The sequence below is a fragment of the Phacochoerus africanus genome, chromosome 11 (genome assembly GCF_016906955.1).
Source record: "Phacochoerus africanus isolate WHEZ1 chromosome 11, ROS_Pafr_v1, whole genome shotgun sequence".
Classification (NCBI taxonomy): Eukaryota; Metazoa; Chordata; class Mammalia; order Artiodactyla; family Suidae; genus Phacochoerus; species Phacochoerus africanus.
In genome coordinates this window covers 118,157,271-118,181,986 of record NC_062554.1, presented here as the reverse complement: position 1 = coordinate 118,181,986, position 24,716 = coordinate 118,157,271, and the positions used below count along the sequence as shown (strand labels likewise).

Here is a 24,716-nt window from a genome sequence, read left to right as displayed (position 1 = left end):
CCAGCCCAGTTAGTGTCATAAAGGGCAGCTTGTCTGGATCCAAATGCTTTTTTCCCCAGGGGGAGCTGCAGGGCATTGCTGCCTGGATTGAGCCCGCCCTGGATGGCCAGGAACCAAGGGGGAAGGCGGGGTGGGGTAGGCCCCCAACCATAATGCTTTCCCCAATCGTGGGTGGTCAGATGTGGCTCACGGGGAGTTCTTAAGGAGCCTGCCTAGGGCCCAGGACTCTCAGCAGAACTCCCGGTGGCCCCAGGGGCTGCGCTTGGCACATGGGCTTTTTGTGCCTGCTGGGCGCTGTAGGCCCATCAGTGGGATACCAGCGCCTTAAAGCCCATCTCAGCTCTGTAGGAGTGTGTGGAGCAGGTAGCCTGGTAGGTGTTGTTCCTGAGGTCATCTGGAGGCCAGTGTGCTGCGTGGGCAGAGCAGCTGCGGGCGCCCACTGCAGCATTGCGACTAGATCTTTCTTTACGAAGGGTACTACTACCGCTAAATAAGAATGGTTACCGTGGGGGTTTTGCTAAGTGCCGGACACTGTATTATTTTATTTCATTTTTATGACAAACCTTTGACATAGGTATCGTTTTTATAGCCACTTTGGGGTGAGGAAATTAATGCTTAGATTTAGTAAATGAGTTGTGTAGAGACATACAGCTGATGGATGATGAGACTAGGATTTTATCAGGTTCTAACCCCAAAGACTGTATTCATGGGAGCTGCACTTGTTAAGGTTGAACCTCGATTGAGAAACTTTTAAATGAAATAAGGTGATGGTTATTTGGCAATTGGGAAAAAAAAGTAATGAGTCTTTTCTCTGAAAATACCCCAGCATTTTCCCAGTAGTGGTGATGATTGGAGAAATGGTAGTGATGAGCCAAAATGATGGGAGTTTTGTCAAGAGTAGGGAAAAGTGAGGAAACCATTAAGATCTCTGTATGAGTTGTTCTAAACTGGGTTTACTCTTAGGAGTTAACTAGGAGGTCCTTGGTGGCCTAATGATTAAGAATCCATCATTGTCACTAGCTGTGGCTCGGGTTCCATCTCTGGCCCAGGAACTTCCACATGCCTCAGATTGCCCCCCTCTCCCAAAAGAAATTAACTGTATTGGACTTGAGGTGTTCAAGCACGTTTTGGTTATCTGGGATTCATGCATCTGAATGACATCCAAGTGTTGTCTCCAAGCTCTTGTTCAAAGAGAGCATGTGTCAGAGATCTGCAAAAATTCCTGCTGTGGTCTTGTTAGGGGGTTGATCTGCAAGAAGCAACAAGAGTAAAAACATTCATGAGATTCATCCCTATTTTTTAAGATTGTTTGGACTATCACGATCCTTTGTGATTCCATACGACTTTTAGGTTTTTTTTTTCTTCCTATTTCTGCAAAATATGCCACTAGAATTTTTATAGGCATTGCATTGGATCTGTAGATCACATTAGATAGTATGGACATCTTCATAATATCAATTTTTTTAACTCACACACAGGGGATGTGTTTCCATTTTGACTTCAAAACATAATACAAAGCTGTACTAAGCAAAACAGTGTGGTATTAGCATAATGGCAGACATAGAAATGCTATGGAACAGAATAGAAAGTCTAGAACTAGACCCAAGCACACATGGTTAAATGGTTTTTGATAAGATGGCCATGACTACACAATGGGGAAAGAAGAGTTTCTTAAATACATGGTGTTGGAAAACATTGATATCCACATGCAAAAGAATGAAGTTGGACCCCTATGTTACACCATACAAAAGTCAACTCAAAATAGATTATTTAAGGACTTAAACATAAGACCTGAAACTATAAAACTTCTTGAAGAAAACATAAGAGAAAATCTTCATCACATTGAATGATGTTGGGAATCATTTCTTGGATATGACATCAAAAGCAAACAAAAGTAAAAATAGGCACGTGGTAGTACATCAAACTGGAAAGCTTCTGAATAGCAAAAGAAACAGTCAACAGAGTAAAAGGCAACCTATGGAATGGAAAAACATATTTACAAACTGTATATTTGAAAAGAGGTTAATATCCAAAATATTAAGGAACTCTAATAACTCAATGGTAAAACCAAATAATCCTGTTTAAAAATGGGCTGGGACTATTCACAATAGCCAGGACATGGAAACAACCCAAATGTCCATTGAGAGATGATTGGATTCGGAAGAGGTGGTATATATACACAATGGAATACTACTCAGCCATAAAAAAGAATGACATAATGCCATTTGCAGCAACATGGATGGAACTAGAGAATCTCATACTGAGTGAAATGAGCCAGAAAGACAAAGACAAATACCATATGATATCACTTATAACTGGAATCTAATATCCAGCACAAATGAACATCTCCTCAGAAAAGAAAATCATGGACTTGGAGAAGAGACTTGTGGCTGCCTGATGGGAGGGGGAGGGAGTGGGAGGGATCGGGAGCTTGGGCTTATCAGACACAACTTAGAATAGATTTACAAGGAGATCCTGCTGAATAGCATTGAGAACTTTGTCTAGATACTCATGTTGCAACAGAAGAAAGGCTGGGGGAAAAAATGTAATTGTAATGTATACATGTAAGGAGAACCTGACCCCCTTGCTGTACAGTGGGGAAAAAAAAAAAAAAAAAAAAGGGCTGGGGAGTTCCCGTCGTGGCTCAGTGGTTAACGAATCCGACTAGGAACCATGAGGTTGCGGGTTCGATCCCTGGCCTTGCTCAGTGGGTTAAGGAACTGGCGTTGCCATGAACTGTGGTTTAGGTTGCAGATGTGGCTTGGATCCCATGTTGCTGTAGCTCTGGCATAGGCTGGTGGCTATAGCTCCAATTAGATCCCTAGCCTGGGAGCCTCTATACGCCTTGGGAAGCGGCCCTAGAAAAGGCAAAAAGACCAAAAAAAAAAGGGGGGGGGGCTGGGAGTTCCCATTGTGACTCAGTGGGTTAGGAGCCTGACTAGTATCCCTGAGGATGCAGGTTCGATCTATGGCCTCGCTCAGTGGGTTGAAGATCCAGCGTTGCTGTGAGTTGTGGTATAGGTCCAAGACACGGCTTGGATCCTGAGTTGCTGTGGCTGTGGTGTAGACTGGCAGCTGCAGCTCTGATTTGACTCCTAGCCTGGGAACTTCCATATGCCACAGGTTTGGTTCTTAAAAAAAATAAAAAAGCTAATGACTCGAATAGACATTTCTCCAAGACACACAAATGGTCAATAGGTTTATGAAAGATGTTCAACAATATTAATCATGAGGCATCACTTCACACCTGTTCAGATGGCTATCATAAGACTAAAAAACGGAAAATAATGAGCGTTGATAAGGTTGTAAAGTGTAAAACCTTTTTACACCCTTTGTGGAAATGTGAAATGGTACAGCCACTACGGAAAACATTATGAAGTTTCCTCAAAAATTAAAAAAAAAAAGAAGTGCTAAATAAAACAATACAGCGATCCCACTTCTGGGTATTTATCCAAAAAGATTGAAAACAGGTTCTCTAAGTTCCCTGTGCCACAATGGGTTAAGGATCTGGCATTGTCACTACAGTGGCTCAGGTCACTGCTGTGGCACAGCCTTGATCCCTGGCTCCGGGAACTTTCACATGCCACAGCTGTGGCCAAAAAGGAAAACAAAAAAGACAAAACAGCATTTGAAAGAGATATTTGCATTTCCATGTTCATTGCAGCATCATTGACAATAGCCAAGGTGTGGGACAATCTAAATGTCCTTTGATGAATGAATGAAGATAAGCCATCATAGAAAGATAAATAGTGCAAATTCCATTTAACTGCAGCATCCAAACAGTGAAACTTTAGAAACAGAAAGTAGAATGGTGGAAGCCAGGGACCAGAGGGAGGAAGAACTGGGAACTTTCTTTTCCCTGGGTACAGAGTTTCAGTAATACCGGGAAAAGATTTAGAGCTCTGTGGTGCAATAATGTGTATATAGGTAGCAATACTATATAGTATCATACACTTAAAAATTTGTTAAGGTAAATTTCATGTGAAGTGGTTTTTTGCTCCTTCCTCAAGCAAACAATATGAATGAAAATACATATTGAGAGTGTGAGAAGGATAAAAAGAAAAGGTAATAGGCTTGAGATTGTGGACATATGAACTGACCAAGGAAGAGGAGCAGGTGGATTTTTCTCAGGAGACAGTCATGTGCTCAGGCAGACTCTGTCCATTTAAAACCATCCCATGTGCATTTACAGCGCATTGTAGTCTTTTGAGGGGCAGGATGTCCAGTGGCTAAGAACATGAAGTTTGGTGTCAGATCGACCTGGGATTGAGTCTTGGCTCCACTGATTATGAATTGATAGTTGACTTAACTTCTTTCAGCCTTGCTGTTCGCATCTGTACAGCAGAGGACAGTATCTGTCTAATTAAAAAGATTAAATAACTTGGGTAGCAATGTCAAATGAAAATGGTGATGATGATTTTTTTTTATTTTAAATAAGGAAGGCAGCATTAATACATAAGCCTGGAGTGATTGAACTGTAAAAGTTGTTGGGGAGTTCCCGTCGTGGCTCAGTGGTTAACGAATCTGACTAGGAACCATGAGGTTGCGGATTCGGTCCCTGGCCTTGCTCAGTGGGTTAAGGATCCGGCATTGCTGTGAGCTATGGTGTAGGTTGAAGATGTGGCTCGGACCCCATGTTGCTGTGGCTCTGGCATAGGCCGGTGGCTGCAGCTCCAATTTGACCCCTAGCCTGGGAACCTCCATATGCTGCAGGAGCAGCCCTAGAAATGGCAAAAAAAAAAAAAAAAAAAAAGAGTTGCTGGAAAGCTCGTGAGATTTCACACAAGGTTATTTCTACAGGGCAGGCTCTTTGGGGACCTGATGTCAGTATTATTTGTGTGAAGATCTGCACCCAAAACATAAACCCTAGAATATAAACCTTCAGTGTAATTCAGAGTAACAGTCTATAACTGTTTGTAACAGTTCTACGTACAAACACACAGCTGAAAACTCAGCTTGTCACATACAATTAAGAAAAAATAAAGGAGTTCCCATCATGGTGCAGCAGTAATGAACCCAACTGGTATCTATGAGGATGCGGGTTCGATCCTTGGCCTCCCTCAGTGTGTTAAGGGTGTGGTGTTGCTGTGAGCTGTGGTGTAGGTCACAGACACGGCTCAGATCCAACATTGCTGTGGCTGAGGCGTGGGCTGGCAGCTACAGCTGCAATTTAGCCCTTAGCCTAGGAACCTCCATATGCCCTTGCTGTGGCGCTAAAAAGAAAAAAAAATTTTTTTGAACTTTAAAAAAATAAAACTCAGTAGTCTATGGGAAAAGTTGAAATCTTTCCTTCTCTTTGTTGATGTTTCTTTCACTTTTTTTTTGTTTTTGCTTTTTAGGGCCGCACTTGCTGCATATGGATGTTCCCAGGCTAGGGGTTGAATTGGGGCTACAGCTGCCGGCCTATGCCACAGTCATAGCGATGCCAGATTTGAGCTGCATCTGTAGCCCACACCTCAGCTCACAGCAACACCAGATCCTTAACCCACTGAGCGAGGCCAGGGATCGAACCCACAACCTCATGGTTCCTAGGCAGATTTGTTTCCGCTGTGCCACAATAGAAACTCTAATGTATCTTTCACTTTTTGATGACATCTGTCTCCTTGGTCGTCTTTCAATCACACCAGGCCCAGTTTAGAAGCAGGGCCAGTACTGAGGGTGTGTGCAGGTTCTTCTTTTGCTCATTTTTCGTTGTTGCTTCCTGGGTTTGCTCTTCCAGAAAGGGCAGCTGTGACAGCTTGGAGTATTAGCTCACCAGACAGGGTTCTTTTCCTCTTGAACTATCAAATGATATGAATGTGGTTGCCATAGGATTGTGCAGTTCTTCTAAGTTGTTAATAATGGTTTTCCGGGACTAGATAAGAGACCATTTCCTTCTTAAATCACCAAGTAGTATCCTGTCTGTGCCAGGAATGGTCTAAGTCATTGTTTTCTTGGTAACTGTAACTTGATGGATGTCATAGATAGTATTCTGACCCTGAGCATTAAAATAAATGTCCTTTAACCTTCAGCAAAGTATTTGGCAAGGTCTTCTTCCACATGAACTTTCCAGGCATAATGGAAGAAGAAGGCAGACTGCTGGCCCAACTGAGTAGATTCATATGTGGTTGAAATTTGATAGTGGATTCTAATTATATTTTTTATTCTATCACTCATTTAGTATCAACAGATACTTATTCAGAACTTAACCATGTGTTAGAACCTCTTCTAGGTACTGAGCATATATGAGTAACCAAAGAAGAAAGAGCCCCTGACTTCATGGAGCTTCTATTCTAGTGTAAGGCCACAGGAGTCTTTCCCCAGGCCTTTCTTGTTCAACATTTTTATAACTGACTTCTGTAACATTCAAAAGCATGTTTGTCCTACAGAGCCACAGTAATAAAGATGGTGCACAAGAGGCATAAGGATAGACATAAAAATGGAATGGAACTAAGAGTACAGAAATAAACCCTTTTATTTATAGACATTTCATTTTTGACAAGGGTGCCAAGACAATTCAGTGGTAAAAAAATGGTACTGATGCAGCTGCAAAACTGCATATCCATGCAAAGGAATGAAGTTGAACCCTTACTTTATACTATATAAAAAATAACTCAAAGCAGATTTAATATATAAATATAAGAGCTCAGACTATAAAACCCTTAGAAGAAAACCTAGGTGTAAGTGTTTGTGACCTTGGATTAGGCAGTGCATCTTAACTATGGCACCAAAAGCACAAGCAGTAAAGGAAAAACATGGATAAGTTGAACTTCAACAAAATTTGAAACTTTTGTGTTTCAAAGAACATCAAGACTGAAAATGCAACCCACGGAATACGAGTAAATATTTGTAAAAAGGTATCTGATGTGGGGTTTGTTTCCAAAATATGTAAAGAACTCCTATAACTCAACAGTAAAAAGACTAATAATCCAGTTCAAAATTGGGCTTTGAATAGACATTCTCCATGGAAGATATGCAAATGGTCAATAAGCCCATGAAAAGATGCTTAACATCATTAGTCTTTAGCAAGTTACAAATAAAAACCACAGTGAAATACCACTTCATAGGCACAAGGGTAGCTATAATGAAAAACAGACAATGAGTTCCCTGGTGGCTCAGCAGGTTAAAGATTCAACATTGTCACTGCTGAAGCCCAGGTTACTGCTATGGTGTGGGTTTGATCCCTGGCCCTGGGATTTCCACACGCTGCAGGCATGGCCCTAAACAAACAAACAATAAGTGTCGACAGGGATGTGGAACAATTGGAACCCTCCCACATTGCTGGTGGGCATGTAAAATTGCTCAGCTGATACGGAAAACCATTTGGCATTTCCTCAAAAAATTAAACATAGTGTTACCATTAAGACCAGCTATTCCACTTTTGGGATATATACTCAAGAGAACTGAAAACGTCTGTCCACAAAAAACCTTACCCATGGAGTTCCCATCGTGGCGCAGTGATTAACAAATCCCACTAGGAACCATGAGGTTGCGGATTCGATCCCTGGCCTTGCTCAGTGGGTTAAGGATCCGGCGTTGCCGTGAGCTGAGGTGTGGGTTGCAGACGTGGCTTGGATCCCGTGTTGCTGTGGCTCTGGTGCAGGCCGGCAGCTACACCTCTGATTAGACTCCTAGCCTGGGAACCTCCATATGCCCAAGAAATGGCAAAAAAAAAAAAAAAAAAAAAGACAAAGAAAATAAAAAAATTAAAGAAAAAACCTTACCCATGAATGTTTCCAGCAGCATTATTTATATCATTCAAAAATGGAAACAATCCGGAGTTCCTGTCGTGGCTCCAGTGGTTAACGAATCTGACTAGGAACCATGAGGTTGCAGGTTCGATCCCTGGCCTTGCTCAGTGGGTTAAGTATGAGGTATTGCCGTGAGCTGTGGTGTAGGTCGCAGATGCGGCTCGGATCCCACATTTCGGTGGCTCTGGTGTAGGCCGGCGGCTACAGCTCCAATTCGACCCCTAGCCTGGGAAACTCCATATGCCGTGGGAGCGGCCCAAGAAAATGGCAAAAAGACAAAAAAAAAAAAAGTGGAAACAATCCAAGGGTATGTCAGCTGAAGAATGAGTAAAGTAAATGTGCTATATGCATACAGTATGCTAGTCTTTGGCCATAGAAATAAAAGCATTTATAAATGCTACAGTGTGGCTGCATCTTAGAAAAGCATTATGCATGGTGAAGGACACCAGACACAGACCATATATTATATGAATCTCTTTATATGGGATGTCCATGATAGGCAACTCTGCAGAGACAGAAAGTAAACTAGTCGTTGCCAGATGATGGAGGGAGGAGGGGTGGGCACTGCTAATGGGAATAGTTTCTTTTTGGCATGAGGAAATTTTTCTGGGATTAGATACTAGTGATGGTTGTATAACTTTGAAATACACTAAAAGTCACTGTACAATGTAAAAGCGTGCATTTTATGGTATGTGAATTATATCTCAATAAAAATGCACGCTTCTCATAATTACGGGTTACATGAAACTAAAACGGGGAATATTTGCATCAGATGGCAAAGATGGCCAAGTCAGTACTCGGAAGAATCTTGACAGATTGGAAAGATGGGTTGAGTCTGACAAGATAACATTTAGTAGGAATAAACATAGAATCTTAAAACTGTGTTGAAGAAAACAACTAATAACAGCCCTGTAAAAATAATTCCAGGCTTTAGTTCACAGAGAGCCTGATGTGAGTCAACAGAATGTCATATCCTAAAAGGTTAATGTAACGTTTGAAGCATTAATAGAAGTCTAGTTACGCCCGTGAGAGATTGACATCATTTTCTTGAGAGCTAGTCAAATGACACCCAGACTTTTTTTTTTTTTTTTTACACCCAGACTTTTGAGGTCAGTTCTGGTTGCTGTGTTTTGGGAACTATCTAGCTCAGTGGGTGAATCTAGTTCAAATACACAGTATAGGTGGCTTTCACAAAGTCTGTTTTTTCATTGGAAGGCATTTTGGGAAGATGGACCTCTTCCTTTACCACCAGCCCTATCACGTCTTCATTACCAAAAGCAGGGCTAGACTCACCCTTGTATGTGACCCACCTGGTCCTTATTAACATTTGAAGTTAGCCCCCCTTCCACCCGGTCGTGGAAACAAAGACATGTAAAGATAATGGTAAAGGAGTCCCAAAACATGTTGAAAAGATAAGGAACAATTGAATGAACTAGTTATGTTTCATCAGAAAAAGATCTGGGAACCATGAGAGCAGACTCCACATGTTTGAAGGTCTTTCATGTAGATGTGGAAAAAGACTAATGAATACAAGGGATTGATGGGCTGAGGCTTCAGAGAAGATGCTTTGACTCCAAGTCGAGAGCATTGTAACTGAGCTCCTCGTGGATGGGTGGTCTTTATTCAAAGGTGGAATGTTGGTGACGCTTTGTTGCTAGAGGACTGTTTAGATGGAATTTATGATCAGATGGATATAAGGTTTAGATGACTTGTAATCTTTTCTAGTTTTAAGATTTCATCATGCCGTCAATTAGCTAGTTTTATTGATTAGACACTTTACCAGAGACTGCAAACGTTAAGACTGTCTCGTGGCCGCTTGTCCTTTATGAAGCTCAGTTTAAAAGGAATAATAAGAATATCAACACCATAGAATTCTTTTCAGGATTAAATGATTAAATGTTGGTGAAGGAATGTCTATGTGGAGCATGTATTATATACTCTGCTAATGCTGGGGATCTTTTAAATATGGGAAGACAGAGAAACTAAATAAACTTAGTAAATATGATCAATCAGTAGATGAACACAGTGCTTTGTGTGGGTTTCTGATTGTAGAGACTGAGTTCCCTCCATCTAGGACATTGTCATATGGTGATGGTCGGCTCTTATGGTAAAAATGGATTGCAGAGATTATTAAACTGTGTGTAAGTCATAACTTTCTAACTTGCTGGGGCCTTTGTATTGTGTTGCACTTATTGTATTGAGTTGTGTTGCGTTGATGATGGTGGTGATTGAAGGGGGTGTGTGTGTGTTTTATAAGTGCGTGCATTTATGCTCATGTGAACAGAGCTAAACTACTACATGTGAAACTAATGCTTTTGGTGTCCGAAGTGAAGAGGATGCCCTATTTCTATTAAAGTAAGAGCTCTGCTCACTGACCAATAACACCTTAGGAAAGGTGACGGTTTTTAGTGACCTCTATTTCAGTGTCTGATTTCAGGCCCTTCTGTCAGGCAGGGTCAGCTTGGATGGGGTCTGTAGGGCTGTGGAACAGCCTGAGGGGCCATCATGCTGACAGTACTGGGGCAGGGGGTGATGTGCAGGTGGAGAGCAGGCTTCTGGGTGGAAGCAGTGCACAGGGGAGGCCATAGGGCGAGTGAGAATCAAGATACAGCTCTTTCTGCCTGTGTCTCTGCGAGTCGTGAGTGTGGGTAAGTATATGTATCCTGTACAGCATCAAATAAGGTTTCTAGTGTTCTGTGAACTGGACTCAGAAACTGAGGAGTGCTTGTCCTCGTTGATCTTGTTTGTCTCAAATAGTTTCAGGGGATGGTGTCCCACAGGTGCCTCTCTCTCTCTCTCCCTCTCCAGTCATAGCTGTGGAGCAAAGACGAATATGATGACTACATGATACAAATAGTTTTAACTTCCCTCCACAGGAGCTTTTGGTATTGGAAGGGTCAAATCTGGTCCTATCCAGAAATAATTCAGGGCCAACTGGTGGCATGAAGCTCCCACCGAGCAGGAAGACTCTTGGGGTCAAACAGATCCCAGGGATCCTGGAGCGCCACGCCTCTGCCTTGTTGAGATGTGGGCAAGGGCTTCTGGGTCCCCAGCTCTGCTCTTGAGAAGGACTGGCTCATACATAAACTAGAAAACTGACCAGCCTCTGCTGCTTGCTCACTGCCCCTGAAGCTGCCCACTGTCCTTATTAAGAGGAGGGGATGGCGGGGGGCAGAGGAGAGAAGAGACACGTGCGATAAATTGGCTAGTTCTGACTCTGGGCCGGGCAAAGCACTTCATATCAAAGGAGTGTTACTGTTTTCTAAGCCTTAGCAGAAGCATTTTGACATTTTTATTGCCCTGTTTTGTTGAGGGAAGAAGGGAGGGAGGAAAGAAGCAGAGAGAGAAGAAAAACTCTGCATGTGCTTGTCTGTATTTACATGATCTTGGAGAAGGGTGTGCAAAGATATATTTTAAACTCTAATATTAGTTACTTCCGGGAGCAGGATGGCAAGGCAGAGGGGCAGAAGTTTTGCTCCCAAAACTTGTGAGTTGTTTGACTTCTTAGAATGAGCATGCTGCATCTTAAAAGAGAGCCATTTAAAATATTTTTTTTAATTATTTTAATTATCAACAGAGTATAGGATTTTTCAGAAGAATCAAACTAGCTTCTCTTGGTTTGTTGTCAACGCCAAAACACATATATTTTTCCCTTGTGAATATCTTGCCTGCCTTCTTGATCTTACAAATTGTGACACTAGGCACATTCCACCTTATCAGGCACGTGGCTGATGTCACAGCTGTTCCAACCTCTCTAATGTCTTTGGCTCATAGGTAGGCCTGGTTCCCAACCTCAATAAAACTGCCTCTGGAGTTCCCATCATGGTTCAGTGGTTAATAAATCCGACTAAGAACCATGAGGTTGTGGGTTCGATCCCTGACCTTGCTCAGTGGGTTAAGGATCCCGAGTTGCCAAGAACTGTGGTGTAGGTCACGGATCCTGCATTGCTGTGGCTCTGGCGTAGGCCGGTGGCTATGGCTCCAATCAGACCCCTAACCTGGGAACCTCCAGATGCCACGGGAGTGGCCCCAGAAAAGGCAAAAAGACAAAAAAAAAAAGAAAGAAAACTGCCTCTGTGTCACCCCTCTGTGAGATGGGGAGCACAAAAAGCTTGGCGGGACACTTAGGAGTGAATATTATTCGACTCTGACAATGGAACTTTGTCTTGGCTTCTCAGTGGTAGCAGAAGCAGCAGGCAGGCCACCATCTCCATGTGAAGCAGTAGGAAGCCTTCCATTCTCTTTAGGTGCTTAAATAGATTTCTAGTTTAATTCTGTCATATCTGAGGGGTTCAGTTGTATTTTCAAAATCCAAGCCTTTAGGCTTGTACCAAACTGAAACTCCAAGGCACATGAGGTTGGTTCCTCATCACTGTGACTGGAGTTGAAGATAGAAAAAGATTAGGTGATAATAATACCTTACAGGTATACAGCTTCTTTAATCTAAAGCTCTTTGCAAACAGCTCAGCAAACCCCAGGACCAAGAGCCCAGCTCAGCCGGTGCTGAAATGCAGCCATGCCCTGAACGAGGCCACCTCCAGGGTCAGCACGCCACCCTCGGAGAGACCTTAACTCCAAACTTCACTCGGAGAGGTGAAAATGAAGACTGCCTCTACCAGCAGCGGCAGGGACACTTTTCTGAAGCAAAATGTAATTACCAGAGTAGGAGCTGGCCTCACAAGGGGGGATTAACACTCCCCAGCTCCCACCAGCACCTTGGGCTCTCTGAACGGCTTCAGCAAGATTTGGGGCTTTATGCTTCTATCCAAAAGCTGGCTCTGTGTGAAACATGGTTGAGGACTGCAGACCACAGGGACACTGATTCATTGCAGTGAGGGGAAAGGATTTACCAGTATTTCTTGTAAACCCAGGCAGCCTGAGGGTGGAGGTGGGGATCAAAGGAGATTCACAGCATCTGAAGGTTGAAAAAGAGGCCATGGTCACCTCCAAATAATAAATAACGTTCAGGCTCTTGCTGAACGGGCAGAATTCCACATCTGGCTTGCTGAGCTTGCTGCTGAGGCTGGCTGACTCCTCATGGTAGCATCACAGGGCCTGTGTCTAGTCTTGGATCTCAAGAGCATCACTGCAGGATGCCTTTCTCTTTTAGGCAAGTCTCATGCCCAGGAGTCTGAAAACGGGCGTTTTCTGTTTTGCCCTGGTCAGGAACCCTGATGACTTCATGCAGGTCGCTGTCCCTCTTGGTGCCTGATTTCTTCATCTGTGGCACAGAGAGGTTGTGCCAAATCAGAATCTTTACAAATGGTGTCTCCCAGAGTCCTAGGGATTTCGCTAACAGGCTTCAGCCGCTGTCAGGTGGGCGGGAAGATGGGAACAATGGGACTCTGGGCCCATTATCCCTGCTGGGATGAGAACCACTCTTCTTTTATCTTTGTTGACATAGCAAGCATCTCTTTAAAGGTTTCTTTTAAAGAAAGAGTTCTGCTGTTGAAAAAAATTGAGAATAGATGCTATTTTTCTAGTCCTCTCCAGCTATAGTAGTCTGTTCCCATGCAAATAGCTTTGGCAGTTTTTACAAACAAAACACCCAGAATTTTCACATTAGTTGCCATAGAAGATGCCTCGCAATCTGTAGTGTCAAAATAAAAGCTATTATTTTCTTTTCATTAAAAACTGTGTATCAATCATAGTAAAATTAGAAGAAACACACGAAGCCTATAAAGAAGAAATTTAGGATCTCCCATAACCCCGCTCTTCAGAGATGAACTGTAAACATTAGTTACATGTTTTGCCAACTTTCTATTCATATAAAATTTCTTTTTGGAAAACTGAGCTCATATTTTACCAATTAAAAAAATGTTTAAAAACATTATTCGACCTTATGTTGTAAGTGATTTGTCACATCATTAAATGTTCTTTGAAACATGTGATGGTTAATGGTACTTATATTACACCGTCTTTCATCATATGTCCACATCATCATTGATCCATCCCTTTTCTAGTACTGAGCATCTAGATGGGTTCCAGTGTCTGCAAGTTAAATTCTAAGAGGAACTTGTTTGGAATAATTTTTCCACCATGTATATATTTATATATTTAAGGTTATGGTTTTTCCCTGCTTGAAATTTGTATTTATCTCTAAAATTAGTTGACATGAGAATAAGGCTAAAGGTGGAGAAAAGGGTTGGTTGAATGATCCATGTTACTACGGAGAAGATACCACTAGGGAGACAAGAAGGAGGAAAGAAGAACACCCGGAGACAGTGTGTTTGGAGGAAGGAAGGGTTTCTCCTATGATGAAAGTTCAGGGCATCTGACAACCTCAGTCATACAGAGGCGTCTTTGTGTCAGATCATAATTACTGAGTGAAAAAAAAAATTCTGTTTTTGAGGAACATGAAATCATCTGTGGAGAAGCCCCCAAGGAGCATTGTGAGTGCAGAGTGAAACAACATGCAGAGTGAAACAACCTGGTTGCTAATTTTGATGTTGCCATGAACTTGGGCAGGTGGCCAAGCTCTGTTACTTCATCATGTAATGAGGAGATTCCAATAGGTCAGTCATTTCCTGTGAAAGACACCAGCCCACCTGGGAGCCACTGAGAAAGCCAAGGGTACCCTACGAGGTATTTGTAGTGTTTTATTTATTTATTTATTTATTTATTTATTTTGTCTTTTTGTCTTTTTTTTGTTGTTGTAGTTGTTGTTGTTGTTACTGTTGCTATTTCTTGGACCGCTCCCGCGGCATATGGAGGTTCCCAGGCTAGGGGTTGAATCGGAGCTGTAGCCACCGGCCCACGCCAGAGCCACAGCAATGCGGGATCCGAGCTGCGTCTGCAACCTACACCACAGCTCACGGCAACGCCGGATCGTTAACCCACTGAGCAAGGGCAGGGACCTAACCCGCAACCTCATGGTTCCTAGTCGGGTTCGTTAACCACTGCGCCACGACGGGAACTCCTGTAGTGTTTTAGAACCTGATAGAAACCCTTCTTATTGAAGAAAAAGAGAAGGAGAAAAGCAGGGACATTTGTTTATTCCACGCCTCCTCTCTGCTGACCATTCTGTGAAACAGGCTTTTTATCTCTACCCCTCTTCATAAGACTCGGAGGCAGGGATTTTGCAGGTGCCCTTTACTGCCTTAACTGCATTTTATAGTTGAAGAATCTGAGGCTTCTATCAGTTAAGTAGCCTGTCCAGGGTCATAGGCCTAGTAAGTAGCAAGGTGGGATTCAAATTCATACTGCCTAGTAGCATTGGTGGTGCAGTGGTGAGCATAGCTGCCTTCCAAATTCACACTGCCTGTTTTCAAAACCTGTGATCTTGTCACTGGGCCATATGACCTCAGTTATCTATGTCTTTGAATAGAAAGAGAAAAAAAAATTGTTACCCAATAAATAAGTTTGGTAAACAGGAGGAAAAATATCATACAGGGGTCCATGTCAGATTTTTTTTTTTTTTTAAAAAGAGAGAATGAAAGAAATAAGAGAAAAAAGCCTTAGAAACTTGGGACTATTTCACGTTCTCTTCCCACATATACAAGCAAATAATTTTCCTCCGTATCTTTCAGGTGTCAAGGAGCATGAGAAATCCGTTAGTGCAATCACTTTATTTTATAGATAAGAAACTAGGCTTCAGAAAAAAGGTCATTGACTTGTTCAGTATTATTTGGAGGGTCGCATTAAGAGGCAGAGTTATCTGTGATCAAATAAATCACATATTCGTCATACCAAACACAGTGCCTGGCATGGTTTAGTACCAGTCATTCAATAAAGGTAATTCCTTATGCTTACCCTCTGCTCTGTTCATTTCTTTTTTCATTCAGCAATCACTTGCTGTGTCCAAGCCATGTATTTAAGAGGTTCTTGGCCCAGTTAGAAATTTGTAGGGTCTTAAGCTAGTGGTCTTCTGCTCGCACCCTAGGGAAGAAACTGGATGTTAATGGGCTAAGAAGTAAATGGGCGAATGAGTAGAGGAAATGAATTCATAGTCTCAAATTTTTAAGGGTTAGGCAGTTAGTGAAAGGGGAAAAAAACCCAGAAAAATCAAAATCAAGATCAGAAGGCTTTTTGAGAGGAGATGACGGTGAGGATGATTTTAGCATTATTTTAGACCAAGGCGGAAGAAATACTGGGAAGGCAGATTAAAGGTAAAAAGGACAGGGCGGTACAAAATCTGTAGAAGCAGCACGTGAGGGAGAAGGTTAAGGGCCCGGGTAGAAGGGTTGAAGTTTGAGAAGAAAAAGGCGAGCTTTACATCTAGGCTGGAAGAGATATGGAAGGAAAGGGAAAGATAGGAAAAGTCTTCAAGGGCAGGGCAGGGGAGTTAATGGAATTCACCTCTCCTACAGATGGATGGGATGGGATAATAGGTTTGAGTTATGAAAACAGGAATCAGGCTCAGCATGTTCCTGCTCTGGAGAGTTTTATGGAGGGGGGACACACTGGCACCTCTGGCACCATGTGTAAATAAGTGCTTACATAGCAGCCTCTGCCTTTAGTGGTGCCAGGGAGGGCCTGGGATGGTGGTGAAGCTGGTTCTCTCATCTTTGGTTCATGTGGTCCCTTGCCTTTCTTTTCTCCTGAGTTAAAATTGTGGCACTTCCAACCATTCGCTCCTTGGTGGCCTCAGAAGTATGACTGGGAGAACTTAACTCTCGTGACGGGGAACCAGAGCAGTGCTGTGCTTTGCAGTCAGAGGCATGTGGCACATCAGAGGCCGTGGTCACGTCTTTGCAGATGTTATCAGGAGGCTCCAACAAGGCTACCTTCCATCTCCACAGAAGACAAAGCTAAGAGGTTTAAGTGACAGCAAGGGGGGATTTACTCTGATAAAAGAAGAACCTCTTTGTGAGGTGGGATAAGTATGCTGTGGAAAGGATCTTGAGGATGCAGAACATCTGTCCCTGGAGACCTCAGGCCCTCCTTTTTCTGGGTACCTGAGATGCAGAAGAGCTTCCTGCAGAGGTTTGGTCCAGGCAGGGCAAAGGCTCCCTTGAAGTTTTATATTGCAATATAATCTTGATAGTCTGATCCCGGGTGGTGATGGCTGGGAGGGGTCTGCATAGGAGACTATGATGACAGATGGGGCTTTGGTGATGAGCGCCATAAAAAACAAGGCAGAAAGAACTCCTCTATTGCCTTCCTGATATATAATGGACTTTTGCAAGAAATTTTATTCCTGGGGTTAGAAACCTAGTGCCTGGTCACAGTTTTATACAAGGAAAGCCCAGTTTTTGCATTCTTCTTCAATTCTGATGTTATGCTTGGAATTCTTGATTTCCAGTACCTCAAAACAGTACATTTTTAAAATAATAGTTGATTTACAATGCTGTGTCAATTTCTGCTGTATAGCAAAGTGTCCCAGTCATATATATATATACTTTCTTTTGTTTTTAAATTTTTTTAGGGCTGCACCCACAGCAAACGGAAGTTCCCATGTTAGAGGTTGAATTGGAGCTGCAGCTGCCAGCACCACAGCCACAGCAATGCAGGATCCGAGCTGCACCAGGGATTGAACCTGTGTCCTCATGGATGCTAGTCAGGTTTGTTGCCACTGAGCCATGAGGGGAACTCCCATATATACATTCTTTTTTTCTCATATTATCTTCCAAAATGTTCTATCACAAGAGATTGGATATAGTTCCCTGTGCTATACAGTAGGATCTCATTGCTTATCCATTCTCAATGTCATAATTTGTATCTGCTAACTCCAAACTCGCAATCCATCCTACTCGCTCCCCCTTCCCCCTTGGCAACCACAAGTCTTTTCTCCATGTCTGAGTCTATTTATGTTCTATAGAGAGGTTCATTTGTGCCACATTTTAGATACCACGTGTAAGTGATATCATACAGTATTTGTCTTTCTCTTTCTGACTTACTTCACTTAGTATTAGAATGTCTTCTTGCATCCATGTTGCTGCAAATGGCATTTTGTTCTTTTTTATGGCTGAGTAGTAATGTATTTATTTTCACGGATGAGATGAAGCATTTTTTTCCTCAATGGCATATGACCTAAGAACGATGCTGCAAGAATTTCATAAAATCCGGAGTGTTGTCATCTCCTAATACTGGTTGATACCAGTGAGAGAGTGATAGACCCCTAGTGCTGAAGTTGTCTGTGATTGGAAGTACATTTTATATTCTGCTCAGACAACCAAAAACAAACAGTCCTGGACTCACATAATAAGGAAAATATACTGATCCATGGCCAGTTGTTGTCATCAGGTCACTCAACCTATTTCTCCAGATATAAAATGAGACTATCTTTCCTCTGAGTACAAATGTAATAAAATCTAGTCCTGCAGCCATGAAAATAAGCACTGGCCCATAACCCGAGGGCTTTAGAAGTCAAGGCTAATGAGAAACGGGCAGTATACAAAAAATAAATTGAATTTCCTCCTCTTTATCTTGAGTCTAATAGGACTTTGGGTGTCTTTGCCACAGAAAACATCTACATATGCTTTGTGCAGGCGGGATGTGGAAAAATAGGGAATATGGTGCATTGATAAGCGGAGGAGTGGGTGAAGTTATAAATGGGGACATGGCCAGTGAAAACGTTAGGGTTCTAATAATTTAGAATCTGCTGGCGAGTAATGAAGTATCAGTGGCTCAGGCACAGTCTGCATTGGCGAAGCTCCCTCCAGCATCAGGCGGGAGAGTGGTGAAGGGAAGCCAGGAGTATTGAATGCAGGGTGCTGCTGTTACTCTTCTGGTTTGTATCAAAAACACCGGTCCTGACAACTGAGGAGTGGGAGGGAAACACATGCTATTGTGGCCGCTTTGAAGGCACGAGAAGGGTCGCGTCCTGGCACTGAGACTGGCCCTGGTTCTCACTTGCCTTTTCTTCTGCTCCAAAGTCTCCCCGCTGAACTCTTTGTATGCGTGTCCTTGTGACAGAAAGATCAAGGGACCACTTCAGAGGAGCTTAAGCTTCAAACAGCCTTTTCCAAAAATAACAAAGATGGAAGAAAGAAAGAGTCATCTGTAAGTGAAAGCCTGAGCCAAATAAAAAGGCATGAAAGGAGACACTGTAGAGGTGAAAGCGATCTAAGAAAGCCCAGAAGCCCGTCCCTCTCACTTAACAGAAGAGGAAACCGAGGGCAAGAGAAACCTTTTCCTTAGATGACAGTGCTGTCCCTGGCCTCTTCCTTGGCCCTGAGCTTCATACACTGAATCCTTAGCGGTGAATTCACCCATTCCCATGGCTTCCCCTTACCGTTACATGTACACAACCACAGAGGAGATGTTCCTACATGCTTCTGATATGTCCGAGTACCTGTCAATGGGGTGTTCCTTCCTGGAGGTCCAGCATGTCATTCAAGTGCAGTATATCTGAACCTTCACTCCCCATCAGACCTGCTCCCCATCTGGGTGAAGGGCATCAACCTCTCCCTGGCCGTTCAGGCCCATCCTGTGTCTTCCCTTCCCTTGGATCCCCACGTCCAAGCAGTGACTCACTCTGCTAATTCCTCCCCTTCCATTTGTCTTCTGCCTTTTCCTGCTTCTCCTTTCCAGAGGCCAAGCCCTTAATTCCTCTTGTCTGGAAGACTCATCTCCTTGACTTTGGTCTCAGCCTTTCTGGTCTTTACAGGACAAATCAGGTCTTATCTTTCACTCCCCTTTGCCTGGAGGATAAAGTTCAAACCCTTAGGCATGCCACACAGTGTCCTCTTGTCCTTCGCCCTCCAGGGAGCTCTTCAGCATAGTACCAAGTGCCACCTTAATGTTCTAGGAGAGTGCCTTGCTGTTATTTCACGGTTCTACATCAGGAGTATCTTGCTCTCACCACATACACTCTGCTGGGATAACCACACTTATCTGTAAACTTAGTGCTGACATCACCTCTTCTTATAAACCTCCTTAGGAAGAATGGGGTACTCTTTCCTTATGCCCTCACTCCATCCTGTGTATACCTCTCCTCCGGCCCCCTGGGGGAGGCCTTCTTAGTTGTGGTTGTCATTTTTTCCCCTGCCCATTCTAGAATGTAAACTCCTTTGGGGCAGGTTTATTCATATTTATAGACTTCAGTATTTGGCATGAAGGTAGGACTCAGTAAGATACCTTTAAAAGAAATGAACAAATGAATGGAAGTGCACACAGCCTACTAGTGACCCAGTCAAGTGAGAGAGCCCTGGTTTTCCTCCTTCCACTTCATGTCTTCCTTACTCGCTATTATAAAATCTTGGTAATGAAGGGCGACATTGACACATGAATAGAAAGATCATTGGAACATACTACCCAGGGAGAAGACCCTGGCATTTCAAGTAGTGCCACCAGTGCATTTTCTCTACAAAATTGATCTTATCTTCCAATGGAAATGTTAGAACTCACAAGCTAATTGGAAATAAGTGAAGACGCATCTTCAGTATCTAAGCTTGGTTATCTTTCTCTTGTGGTTCAATTTTAATTGTCCAAGAAAAAAAAATACAGTCAGGAAAGGTGCACACAGGTATTGAGGGCCTGCTGCGCACTTCACATATGGTCTCCTTTAATCCTCACACACCCTTTGAAGTGTGATAATAATTGTCTACATTTTACATTTGAAGACATAGGAGCTCTGAGGTGATGTAACTTGCCTAGGATCACATGACTAGCAAATGTCAGAGTTGGGAGTCAAACCACGTCTCTTGGATTCTAAAGTCCATTCTCTTTCCCCTTCACTACCCTTCCTCCCTAGGGAAACAGAACAGAATTAGGGACATAAAATCTCAAGAAGTTTCACTAAAAGACATTCCTCTGTGACTCCAATAACAAATTGGACTGAAGAGGCAGGAGCCGTGAACCCTGACTCTCATCCTGTTGCATGGTGTGATTTTGAGAAAGCCCATTAGCCTCTTATTCCCCATCACTTTATAGTCACAAATATGGGACACACAGACTTTCCTCACCTATTACTCAATTAATGAAAAAGAGTTCCGTCTTAAATGAATTTGTGTCGTTTGCTACAGAAATGCATTTGATGCAATTACTAACCGTATAAGTGACCTAATTTCTACAAGGAACTAATATTGTTCTAAAGCGTATGTGACAGATGGTCCAGTAAAAATTAAGCGGTAGGTAAAAAATGGATTCCTTTTTCATTTAATTTTATGTAAAGTTCTTAGGGGTGTGTGTGATGCTGATATTCTTGTACTCCTGGTGATAGCGCAGAAAATGGAGACGTGAAGACGTGCTTAGGAGGAGACCGGGAAGGACAGTCGGAGTGTGGCTATTGAACGTTTTATGTGCCAAATTGATTTTTTTTTTTCCCTAGGTCTAATAACGCCAAGGTGGAAATTGACATTTTTGCTTGAGCATTAAACACATAACATTCACAACATTCATTGAACCTCAACAGTTACTGACTGTTAACAGAACTTGAATTTTGACAGTGCTTTATAGAGTGCAGAGAGTCTAAAATTAAATATACTGGACAGAGCAATAGAGAAAATATTCAAAGTAGAAGCATCTTAGAATATAAAAACATACTGTTCAATTTTTTTTTTTTCTTCTGGATTTTGAAAGACAGTGCAACAGAAGGAGCCTCAGTCTGAGATTCTTACTCTGGATTTCTTATGAGCTAATGCTCTGTGTGACCTTGGGTAAAATACCTAACTCTCTGAGCTTTTGTTACATCTTAAATGGGGGGTGTGGAGTTCATGCCATTGAAGGACCGGGCATCTGTAAAATGAGGACAGTGTCTCTACATTCCTTTGTAATTCTTGTGTCCTTAAGTTTTATGATGGCTGAGATACTCAGTTTGGTCCACAGCCACCTTTAGAGCATACCTGGTGAAGTCGGGGATGTTTGAAGGCCTAGATAATGAAAAACAATGGGGAAATGGTGACTAGGTCTTTACTTAAAATTGTGTTACTTCTTTCAAAACAAAGCCCTCAATAAATAGATTTTTAAGTTAGAAGGGAGAAATTAACCTGAACTCCTCTAGAGGCTAAATTCCTGAAGGATGAAACTCCTTGAGACATTTTTATAACAACTTCCATGATTAAGGGACCTGAAGGCTGGGAGAGACCTAGCTTGGCCCCAAGGCTTGGCCTCCAAATTACACCACACCCCACCTGCCATTCTTCTGGGACCTGGGAAAGACATCAGGTCCTTCACCAAGAGTCTGTCATTTTTACAGTCAGGATACTCTCTCAGACATTCAATCCACTCTTTTCTTGTTTTATAAAAAGTCCAACCTTTATACACCTAATATGATTTAGGTCCTGGTTTCATTTCCTGAATCTTTGTGTTGCTTTTTCTTCCTGGATCTCATGTTCAATGCTGCCAGTTTCTTTGTCCCTGCAGGTGCAGACAAATTAGCATAAAGAGTAAGTTGCAGAATTGGAGAACAGCAAATTTGATTTCAAAGGCCATTTCGGATTGAGGTCCATTTGGTGGCATTAGGAGCAAAACTAATAAACAAACCAGATTTTTTTTTTTCCTACTCAAATTGATTTTTTTTTTACTTGACAGTATCCCTTTAGAAGTAGAATATTTTATCAAATTCTGATTTTAGCTGTCATGTACAGTGCTTTTTTTTGGTTTCCTTTCTCATTATTGCTGACTGTTAAGTTATATGGGTTGGCAAAGGAAAATCTTTTCTTTTGTAATAAAGAAGAATGCATTGCCTTTCCAGTGTCATTATCTGCCTATGTGTTTCACAGCCTTACAGATGAAGCATATTGTGTTTGCCTCTGTGCTATATCATGACTCCCATTTTGCAGATGGAAACAAAATTACAAAGAGACTTTGGGGCCATAGCTAGACTTTGAAAAGACACAGTTCTGAAGAAATCAGGGTTGTTTTTATTCTCTCACTGTCTAAACTAACGTACTTTTATCACTTCTCTCATAAAGAGTGATATGTATTTACCTCTTGTTCTGGGGAGAGAAAAAACTCTTGTAAAGCTGTGACAGATGATCATAAGAGCCCTGTGCTGGGTGCAATGATCAAAAGCATTAGTGAGGGGCCAGGGTTTGGAATTCTCCAGCCTTTCCAGATCCTTTGAGGGGTATCACATCTCAGGGGGTAGGCTCTGATTGCCAAGCACAGGGACTCATTTGCTCTGTGATGGAAAGTCCTTGTGAGGACTCACTCGTGTCAGCAGGAGGCGGTAACCTTGAAGGAATGAAGGAACAGGAGCCACAGGCCTGCGGGACCCTCAAGGCAGGTGGACTTGGATTCAAGATGGCACTTGGGGCTCCGCAAAGGCCTTTGGGCTTTTCTGCTTTCATGTGCCCCCTCTTATGCCCTGTATCTGCTCCTTCTTTTCCCCCACCGTCTTGCCTAGTGCTTCCCTCTGTGCTTTGTGTCTCTTCTCTCGCTCAGAGCTTTGCTTACTCAGGTTTTTTTTTCTGTTTCCTCATCTCCCCAGCTTGAAGTGGCCCTACGGCCCAGACTCCATCTGTGCTTTGACTTAGCATCTCTCTGAGCTCCGCTTCTGTGGATGCATGCCTGATTCCTTCCGTATTCCTTATTCACATTCCTAAGAGTGAGCATCTAATTAGCTCGTGTTCTTGTGCGGAGCCACGGGGTGGGTGCCTGCCCAGTCTATAGATGGGCCGCCTTTGGGTGAGGTGCCCATGCTCCTGTGGAGAGAAAGGCTTAAGGAAGGGGCTGTTGGGGGTGGGGCGGTTGCCCATGGAAGGAGCAGTGGACAAGTGCTAGGATTGGTGGACCTAGTGCACCAGCCTACCCGTCTTTTCCTAAACCCTTGTAATACTGTTCCTCACCTGGAAGGAGTTGGCAGCCTATAAGCAATGACTAGAAATTAATTTCTAGGAGCTAAAATATTTTCAAGGTCAGAAAAGGAGAAACCATTAAAGTGGCCATAGCTCCACGAGGCTGATTAAGAGCTTTGCATTTATGACTTTATTCCCTGCTCACAACAACTTTCTAAAGTAGATACTATAATCCTTATTGGGCTTAAATCGCCTGTTCAAGACAAACCAGTACAAAGTAGAAAGGTTGATATTCAAACCCCGTCTGTCTGACTGCAAAATCAGGCCTGCAAATTATATACCTTGCACATAGAACGGCGTCTCTTCCACTAGCATTTTCTTCACCTGAGTCAAATTAAGCATCCATGAAATAGTTTGATTGGAATTGGAGTCCCCGAGAGACAGCATCTAAGCTGGAGCCGGATGGAGGGGAGGAGCCTGGCACAGGTTGGGGGGGGGGCGTTCATCCTGAGCTGGGGCTCCCCAGTGGAGCCACAGTGCCACCCCCAAGTACTTTCACCCTGGCAGCTGTGAACGTGCCCTGCAGAAGCCTTCTGTGGCTTATATTAACACAGATCCATCATTAATATGACAAATATGTGCACCTGCAGACCTAATTGCTTCAGTTTTCTTGAGTCACTGATAGGTTTATGGCCTGCCTCAATCCCAGTAAAACCAAAGCAATCTAGATGGGACAAAAAAGTGACTTCCTCCAGTCAATCTCTTGAACAGACCCAGACTCCAGCCCTGATGACAGACTTTCTCTCTAGACAGGGTAATTAAAGAGGCAGAGCCAGCTCCTTTAAAAAGTCCCTTCGTCTTAGTTTTATCATCCGTAACACAATCGTAGAAGCCCTGGGCGGAAACAGCTTTCTGTCCCCAGTCCCTCCCAGGTGATTGGCCCTCCATCTTGACAAAGGCTTTATTTCCCCCTCCTTTGGTTTATTTCACTCCGGAAGCCAGTTCCCTGGGCTTTCTGGTTTGCTCCTGGGAGAGGAATGGTTGTCCTAAGGAGTTCCTGTTGCAGTTTAGGGATTCCTTACCTAAAATCAAAATGCCCAGAAAAAGAAAAGCCATCCTTATACCAGAAGGGCCCCCCTCCCCCAGCAAATCTAGGTCTGGCTCTTCATGAAAAACCAAAGTAGGATATCAGGTGTCCCTTAAATGATGGAGGAAACTTCTCACAAAGAAAACAAAGCTACCTAGTATTATGTTTTGTACTAATGGGACAATTTAAGTATCAAAGTTGAAAAAAAAAAAAAAAAGGCAAGGCTTTGAAAAACTAATTATTATGTATGAAAGATGCATGCTAAGTAGAAATTAA

The 24,716-nt window shown here is 42.8% G+C and overlaps 1 protein-coding gene across 1 annotated transcript in view; it reads left to right on the top strand.

Moving 5' to 3' along the window:
* ASTN1 (astrotactin 1) overlaps window positions 1–24,716 on the top strand; it is a 316,035-nt gene that overhangs the window by 68,109 nt on the left and 223,210 nt on the right. The gene's annotated exons all lie outside the window — the stretch shown is intronic.